Genomic DNA, 9,788 nt, shown 5'->3' on the forward strand with positions numbered 1-9,788 from the left:
GCGACTCCTACGACATAACATACGATTGTCGTAGCGTTTTAAAACATGTCTTAAAATGCTACGACATTTTTTTCTGACGTACACGACACAATCGTAAGCGAGTTGCATGCCACAAAAATCGTACCGTGTAAATCAACCCTAACAAGATGTGTTTTCGAGACAGAACTAGAATTTGAAATCTCCTTAACACGGTGTTCTTTTCTCTGTCATGAGGAAACTACCTGTGGCAAAGGGACATTGCTTTCCGTTAATGAAACCGAGAAGGTACATATAGACGTAACCTATCAAGAAACTCTTCAAACGCGCTTGCGAAAAGCGTGCTAGCTGTGTTGTGTTCTCCTAAATCTCCCCCACCCCTTCCCCTCACACTTCCGTGATCCATACCAAAACCTAGCCCCCACCCCCCTCCCCTCACTTTCAAACGTACTCTGCGGCCTCTGTGTGGATCGAAACTTGGCTGCATTCAGCCGTAAAGCAGAAAGTCAGTGGATAAACTGATTTTAACACTTCATGATAAATTTATAGTTTAGCAAGACTGTATTCTTTTGCCATGAAAGATGCATTGGTTACATACCAACATGTCAACCGTTCGCGTCGTTATCTGTCATTTAAGAAAACGGCGAAGAAGAAGAAGCACTGAAATAGTCGAAGAGCTCATTTCACTCTTTAAGAAGCTGATACAAGGCCTTTTCATGCAACCCATGAAGTTGAATGCTATATGTGCAGCTTCTAGACAGAAACAAGTCAATGAGCTACACAGATTATTCTGTGCCAAGAAATGTAGCATCTGCTCGAGCAGACACTAACATGTACTGACAGCTTCTCTAGGCATGCTTCCCTACACTTTGGCATTGTGGCACTGCAGCCTTCAAAATTCACTTCACCCATCGATTTGGGATAGTGTCAGGAAAACAATAGGCTCACTGTTGACTTGAATGGGCAGTGAACCTCTGCCTACTGCTGTACCGGAATTGCTGTCTTACTCATGCACAAGATCATGTCACCTTTCATACTGCAGCTTTTGAAGTTCTCAGACATGCGCACATTATTAGAGTTATTAGTTACAATCGACATCAGAATTGTATCAAATAGGTTGTATCAAACAGCAGGAGAGGCTCATAACCTAGAAGTCTCGATCTGCGATTGAATTCGTCCCATCAGTTTACGATATTATCTATTTTTAAAACAGCTTCTTCTAGATTTTAGAAACATGTCAGGATGTCGTTCGGTGCCCGATTCATGATTTTGCATTTAGCACGTGGAACCCCATTGCGGTTAGTTGGTTTCGGACCAATCCGAGGACGTTGCGGTCATCGGACTCAATCTCATTGTCCATTCAGTATTTGGCTAGAGTAGTATTTTAAATTTACAGAACACCGTAAGCTAGTGGGCCAATGATAAACAAGAGAGATTGACACTTGTGAGTTATGGACTTTTAACGAAAGTGATGAGGACAATGTTACATACGAGGTGATACTGATGTAAAGTTTTGTTCGTTTCGGCCGGCTTCCTGTAAACCTTAATCCTTGGTTTTACTATTTCATGAAGACACCGTTCTCAGCAAAATATGAAATAAAAAATGGGGGTCATCGAACTCATTATCAATATGCGCGAGCTAATGCGCGCACCAATAGACAACTTAAGATACTCCGATTCAAACGCACGGGTACGGCTAGCGCCATTTTGAACTCATTAAATGATCACGTGAGCAATTCCTTGCCGTGAAAGCTACACGTTTTCTCGGGGTAATTAGTGGTCTACACGTGAGTTCGCGGCGGGCCAAAATGGTGAAACGGGTAAGTTTTTATGGTCTTTAATTTTGCTTATTAGACCAGAGTAGTATCCAGATTCTTGGATAAAAATTTAGTTTTTCTGACTTGAAGCGTTTTGGGATTACGAAAGAGTTTTGTTGAGGCACAAAGGTGGAGAAATTTTCGCTTGTCAAAAGGTCGTGCTGCTTACAAAAACATGCGATGACTGAGGTGTAGTCTCTTCGCAAAATTTCAGTTGAGACACATTTGAAATAGACTTAAAATACAACAGGTCATGAACCACGATGAAAAATGCCTAAATTCAAATTACATTCTTTATTTTGACTTGAAAGGATACTTCTTGATTAAAACGTTTTGATAGAAGTAAAGGAGGCTTCTTCAATTTTTGAGGCGAAGGCATATTTGTAGCATATTGTAACAAAAGACAAAAAAAGTCAATTAATCTGATAAAAAATGTTTTCGGCTTATTTCAGACGATGTTCAGATGGCATATGGAACACGATATAAAACATAGTCGTAATAGCCAACCTTATCTTCTGAGCCGCCATCTTGCTTCAGATCGTACCTGGTGTCACCCGGTGTAACTTAAGTTTGATTGGCTTTCCGTGTAACCGAGTACGGGTACGGGTAATCCTACCCGTACCCGTACCCGGAACCGGGCTATCTTAACGTCTCTAATGACGCCAGAATTATACGCGGTAGGGTTGAGCAATCGAAAAGCAGGAAATTACCTTAAGCTTGTCGTTTAACACGGTTATTATAAATCATATTAAACTAGAGGAAACAGACATTTTAGACTTGCCCATCTGTTGGTACCAAATGGTTTTTTCAAGGTCCTGGCCCTTGGACTAAACATTAGTTTTAGTTTTAGTGGGCTAAGAAAGCTCATCTCTCAGTATTTTACGTTTGGAGTTCAGGAATATTACAGAGGAATTTTCAGATCAGCTCATGTCAAACAAATACAAAGATACATTCCTAGTCTTAAAGTCCAGGATGTAGAGAGGTAAGAGAAAGAGTGTGGGATGATATTCCCGGTGGTGTGGATTGGCGTTGAAATGTGCACGCTATCAATTAAAGATTTGAGCTGTATTTGATTCTCACAAGCCAAGTTGTGAGAGTGTGCATGCCAACTCCCTCTCCACCAGTGGATACCACGGCAGCGCATAGACTCTTCTGAGGAAGACAGTGATGTCCTGACAGAATTCTTGTTTCAGCGTGTGTTGTCCAATGCAACTTTGCATTCAGATTCAGATTACTTGGTGTAAGCGCCACAAAGTAGTAAAGTGACCCTCTACCCCTAAGCCTAACCTTACACACCTAGGCCGCTGTCAGTTTCAGCCAGGCACCACGATCGTTAACGTTGTCTTTTCATGATTCAAGGACCACGCTTAAGAATGTCCTTTATCTTATCTTTAAAACGGAGAAAAGGTTGACCTTGATTAGTGCACAGTCAATATCATACCTTTTTCTCCGGTAAGCAATTTTTTTTTGGATTGTTGTAAATACATAGCAATTCGTGGACTCTTAGATTTAACACTTGGATACTTAGAGACGGTTATCAAAATTTGCGTGCGTCTAATTGGGTGCAATCCTGCACATAAGTGTAAGCTTTGCCAGTGAAAAACGAGTCTTAAGGCGCACATCCGAGCTGGCTTTCCTGGGTTTCCGCTGATGTTCAGAAATGCTCCACAATATAAGCATAACTTACTTGCCCTGAAATACTACACCTTATTGAATGGTTTAACATATAATACGCGCGGATATTCTTCGAGTTGCATATTACGAGAAACGATCAAAAGTTCCCAGGTATTATATTTTAAACCTTTCAATAAGGGATTCATTATTCCTAGTTACTATTTTCTAGTACTTTGGCTTCTTCCTGCATCGACTGAGGCGCGTGCAAATGACGAAGACAACATAAACGAAACCATTCAAATGCTTTTTTTTTTTTTTACTTGAAAAACGAAATGACGATTGACAGGCGATGAAAAGCTAAATTCTTGGGCTTTGCATCATGCTGAAAACAGTAAATCCCGTCCCGCCCGTATTTGCTTTGTTTTAAACCAGTCAACCACGGACACTGACGTGTATTAAAAGTAAAAAGTCTCTGCTTACGAGCCAGAAGGCCCATCAGGCCGGCACTTATTTCCAGTTTCATTAGCATGAAGCGACTAGGAGTATTTCTACTCCCCCCTGGATGGGATGCTAGTCCATCGCAGGGTTATCCCCAGCATTTCGCCGGTACCGATTTATACACCTGAGTGGAGAGAGGCACCATGAGAGTAAAGTGTCTTGCTCAAGAACACAGCACAATGTCCCCAGCCAGGCCCCGGACCCGAACCACTCGATCTGGAGTCGAGCGCACTAACCATGAGGCCACCGTGCCTATAACGTGTATTACCGTCTCATGGTTTGCTTGCGCGTTTCCTTCACCAAATACGGTAAAATGGCATATCAGTGGACTAATAAAAGCAATATACGCCTATCAACGGAACAATTTGTGGGCAAAATTGAGTGTCCTACTCAGACATGGGTGACCCGAAAACACTGACCCTCGGTCCATGGACTACTCAAACGGACTACTGCAAAAATACTACTGTTAACAGTATTTTAGTCTAAGCAGCCATTTTAAAAAGGTTAGCTTTCAATAATTGCTACACCAGTTTCACTTCACTTACATGAAGTAATCGGCCATCACAACAATTATTGAAAGCCAACCTTTTTAGAATGGCTGCTTAGACTGCTGTTGACCAACGCTGTTTACAATGGATGTTTAGTCTTAGCACTAATTGTGACGCTGCTTACGACCAATAGCACTCACTTGAAATAGTATTTTTGGGGTAGTCTGTTTGGGTAGTCCGTCGGGGTTGCCCATCAAGACTGGGTGTCAGTGTTTTCGGGTCACCCACTGAGACATTGTTTGGCTACATTTCCCTACGATTCCTCATGTTTTTATCAACTAATTAGGGCCGGTCCCTGCAAAATTATGACAAAAGGCAACAGGAAACAGACCACGCTAGGCCTGTCAACCCCTTTTAACATTTTGTATAGTCAAACACAGTATAATTATCTCTATTGCCTACTTTCATGTTATTCTGGTTTGTCTGGTGGTTTTATCAGACAAACCAGAATTACATGAAAGTAAGCAATAGAGTCGTTTGCAACTACTGTCAAGACAGAATTATGCCTTTCTGGAGGAGGTGCTGCTTAATGTGTCTGAATGGCTTGAGGTGCTATCAGAATGCAGGTAAATGGCATTCTGAGAACACTAAATTTCAAATTTTCTTGGGGGAGCATATCCCCAACCCCCCCTAGTTTAGTTGGTGCAAAGCACGCATATAAAATTCTGGATCCACCCCTGCCAAGATTTAGAAATACTTGCAAAGCTTGCAAAGGAGATATGATAGCTATAGAAGCCAAGTAACACTTTAAGTCCATGGTCTCTTTGAGGAACAAATAGAGATCCCATCTAAGAGAGAGCGAAGGAAGCAACCTTGGTTTAAAATAGAAGAGATTTCAGAAGCACGTGCATTTGCTGAACTAATTTCATAGATAGAGACGACTTGTGATGAAGAAAAAAAAGAGTTTAAGTTGTCTGAGTTACATTCTTCGTTGGTGTCACGACTTCAAGATGTTGGTATCGATAAATCTGTCAATAAAACTCTTTTAAAGGAACGTATACTCTCCTATTGCTTTGAAAATTTACCGAGAACAAACTGATGGCAAAAATGCGTTGTTGGTATTAAATGAAAGTCTCAAGTCTCTCCTTAAACATTCTATGGCATCGAGAGACACCGACGAAGAGATATTCCGTATGGCAAGAATAGTTAAGACTTCAAAAAAAGATATCTTTGATTTTAAAGGTTTCCAGTTCTCTTGCAATTTTCCTTCGAGATGCAAGCAAAGGTCTGTTCCTCCTAGTGTATTGTGTTTAGTTTCAATGTTGTTAAACGGCACAAATACATAGAAGACCAAGAAAAGCTTGGTCTCAGAGTTTCTTAAAGCAGAGTTGAAAGCCTGACAAGCGCCATCGCTACATCTCTCCATTCCTTATTTAAAAATGAAGGAGTTGTTTGTCCTCTTAATTTAAAGCCCCGTCTATTTACTGTGGAATCGCTGTCGATAACAGCGACCAAAATCCGTCCTCCACTACATCCCAGAACTCATTTCATGGTACGGGCATAAGTGTTCTTCAATTTCCTATTTTAAACTTTGAGGCTATTGCCTGCCCGTACTGGTCACTCAGGAAATGAAGGAGAGAAACAGTAAGTTGTGCGTGGCCTATAATCACAAGGGCTTGTTGGGTCAATCATGGTTTCCAGCTTGTGAATAATGAACTTGTTAAGGATAAATTCATACCTTCATTGGATATTTCTGGTAAAAATTTACCTGTTATCAGAGGTCTTCTGCCCTTTTCTCCATGAAAAGGCCACAACTTCAGGGGCCTATCCAGGAATTTCCCGGAGGAGCGGAATTTAGAATTCAAATATATTAAACACTAACAATACTTGAGCTTTTCCGAGCGCTAGTGTGCTAATGGATATATCTATCTATGTTTCTTTGATACGTCTGAGGTACGTTTTCAATAATGTTGTGTATAGAATTTACATACCACAATGTTACACAAATAGTGAAGATGCCAGCATCTTCCTTGGGTGACGTTCCATAAAAGCACGGCAAATTTCTCTTGTCTCAAGACGCACCACGTTTCCATAACATGGCAGTCACAGCTAAATCAGAGCAAAGGCCCTTCCAGCTTTTCATTCATTTTCAGGTAAAAAAGTTGCTGGGAGCTATGGCAATCATATCCAGACGCAACTTCTACTCATTTGGGCACATTGTTGACAATTCATTCGAAGTACTCGACATAACATCTCAAGTATTTCGAGTATTTGAAAGATTTAGAGTTGTAGTCTACAAGTTCGTCCAGTTCATTAGATGCTGTAAGGCATCTTTCCATCGGCAAGGTAGGGCAATGGTGAACATAGCACTAATTTAGGTAAGAGGACCATGACCATAATGGCGATTTTTCGATACGATATTCATATTAGGTTCAAGCTTTTTTTAGGATGCCCTACTCCAAGATTCCCACAGAGCTGTTTTGAAAAGCGGTGTCTGGTCCTGTCGTTTAGAGGCGCAACAAGACATTCCTTCTCCAGAGATGATGGACATGGGCATAGATGGATAGTAAGATGGAAAGTTCTTGGAAGCTGAAGTGGACAACTCTATCGGCAGCATCAGTAGCCTACTCACAACTTCTTAAGTGTGGAGTAAGAAGGGTTGCTCTGGGCTTTGCAGATTTTTCAAGGCTAATCTTTCCTGTATAGAACTACGTTATTGTTCCGCTGGCTGTACAGAATCCGAATTTAAATATTCTTAGTACCCGCACATGCGATTAATATCGCCATGGAGGTTAGCGATATAAAATTAGCCTTCAATTAGTGCGTGGGCGATGTAAATTCACAAGGTTATATAACTACAGCTTATGTATGTCCCATTATGGAATAAAAGCTACTTTCGTCAATTTGACCATATCCCCCCCCCCCCCCCCCCCCCCCCCTCCCTAGGAGAGGTTCTACCGCAACTGCACCTTTCCAATTATCTTCGAATTTAGTATCAATCTTTCTTGTTATTTTCTTGCGACTTCGGGTAATGAGCAAAGTAACATTTTTATACCCACCCCTCCCCCTAAATACGTGAACCCCTCAAAATACCCCTTTTGTCTTCAATCTGGTGGTTCTTCTTTTAAAAGCATTAGTTGCATCAATATCAATAAGACTTTAGTGTGCAAAGTTTGGTTCTTTTATCCGGCCTGTAAAACATTCATCGTGTTTTATTTTACAAATCCCACACATAAAGCTGAAAACTTTTCAAGTAACAATCTTCTCATTCACCCTGAAGTAGCTTTCGAAAGCCTATACCTTGCATACGGAGTCCGCGCCCGCAGTGCGCGCGGCAGTCAAAACCGTGCTATCCTGTCAATCATTTGCCCTTTCACCGGAAACAGTCCATATTGTCCATTTCGGTTGTGCGTAAATGACATTTGTCGATCTACCCCGTCGAAAGGACGCGACCGAAGTCTTTTTTCGCGAAGTTAACACAAATAAATAGATTATCAATACGGTTTTGCCGTCTTCTTACACTTGATTCGAAAATACAAGTCTGAATTCGTCTTAGATTAGTTAGAAAAAGCACAAATAACAGCCAAAGCACAACAGCTTACGTTCGAATTCTGCTCGCCGACAACCCAAGTTTGTTGACAAAAAAATTGCCATTAAATGGTTTTCTGGCCCTTTATTAATAGCGCTCACGTGAATTTTAAATGGAGTATCGGGAAAGAAAAATTGCCAAGTTGATATTTGTCTCGTGTAAATATACATTTTTAAGCAGCGAAAATTTGTATAAGCACGACAAAACTTTTATTGACCATTGCTCGAAGGAACACCGTTTATAAGCTGCAAGGAAGTCGCTGATGAATTTTGCACAAAAACCTCGGCCCCTAACACGGGAAAGCCAGACTTGGAAAGTTTTTCAGCGAAGGCTCACTAAGGAAGAGATTCTAGAGCTTGCCCTCCCGCAGGTCGCCAGAAAGGTGCAAACAAGCTGGTTCATGTCCGAAAAGAGCAAGATCTAGAATAGACTAGAAGGGGCAGTCAAAATTGTGTTTCTTGTATTGTGCGAAAATTCATTCAAAACTTTTCCCTCACTCCCAAATAAGAACTTGCTGTGTCTTGCAATTTTACAGTGAATTACTATGAGGCCAATAAGAGAATCAACATCAAAGAGGCACTCCCAGGGGTTTGGGGAAGAAGAGAACATGGCTAATTTGAGCTGGGGAACAGAGTAACAATATCAAAATATTTTAGGAAACAAGGGAAGAAAACCAATTTACATTTTAGGGATCAAAAAGGTGGGAACAAGTTTGAAAGTAATTTGGGGAACAAGGAAACGCAAGCAAATATTTAAAGGCAACGAGGACCCCTCTCCACAGTAGGGCCTCATCAAATGTTCTGCCTCTTTCATCCAACAGCTCAAACAAGTGATTCCAACAATTTTTGCATGACCGACACGAAAAGAAGACTCTCTTAGAGAAATAAATTATTTAAAATAACACTTTAGCATGCGAAACAATGGTCAGATGCTTACGAGCACCCTCATGCCCATGTTTGTAAAAAAGCACTATGAAGTATTCCTTGCGACTGGTTTAGGCATTGCTTCATCTTTCAACATAATACATTGGGCAAAACTAAATCACCTCCATTCTCAGAGGGCACTGGGGAAAGAAGCTAGAAGAAAAAAACTGGCCTTAATCCAATTCTCCCAAGGTAATCTTTACAGAATAAGATTATTGAAGGAAAACTTTTGAATGCCAACCTTAAGCCCTTTAAAACAAGTGCAAACAATATTAATAGTCTTTAAATTCACAAAATGTGAAACAGCATATTTTAGTCTCATATTCAATTAGATTTGGCTACAATATTCCTTAAAACCATGCAGAACTATTTGCCATAAAATGTGGAACATTTCCTGCCTATCTAAATATGCCACAAAAGGGCTCCAAAAAGCAACCAGTTAAGTTTTCAGATAAAGATAGTGTCTCTATGGAGGTCTGAGACAATACCTAAAAATTAAATAATTTGATGTGATCAAGACATTGAATGACCAAGCAATAAACAAACTGCAGTAATGTATGTTAGGTTCACAAAGTGGGAATGAAAAAAATTTTCCTCAACTGATGTTTCAATATGCATTTAAATTAATTTTCTATCAACAATTCAAGGGACTGACTTTTCACTGGTATTGATTTACGTTTCCATGATAAGTTTGAAAGTGAATCTGGCAACCACAGTGCCCTATGAAATGGGAAACAGCTTTAACAAACCCTTTAAACTAATATTTTACAAGGGAAACCATTGTTGATGCCCTGCAAAGAACAAAGAATAAATTAAAAAAAGAGTTGGTCTGGAGTTTATCCACAATGGACAGTTAGTGGCTGCATTCACCAATGTAGAGAAC

The sequence above is a fragment of the Montipora capricornis genome, chromosome 12 (assembly GCF_036669925.1).
Source record: "Montipora capricornis isolate CH-2021 chromosome 12, ASM3666992v2, whole genome shotgun sequence".
In the NCBI taxonomy this organism is placed as follows: Eukaryota; Metazoa; Cnidaria; class Anthozoa; order Scleractinia; family Acroporidae; genus Montipora; species Montipora capricornis.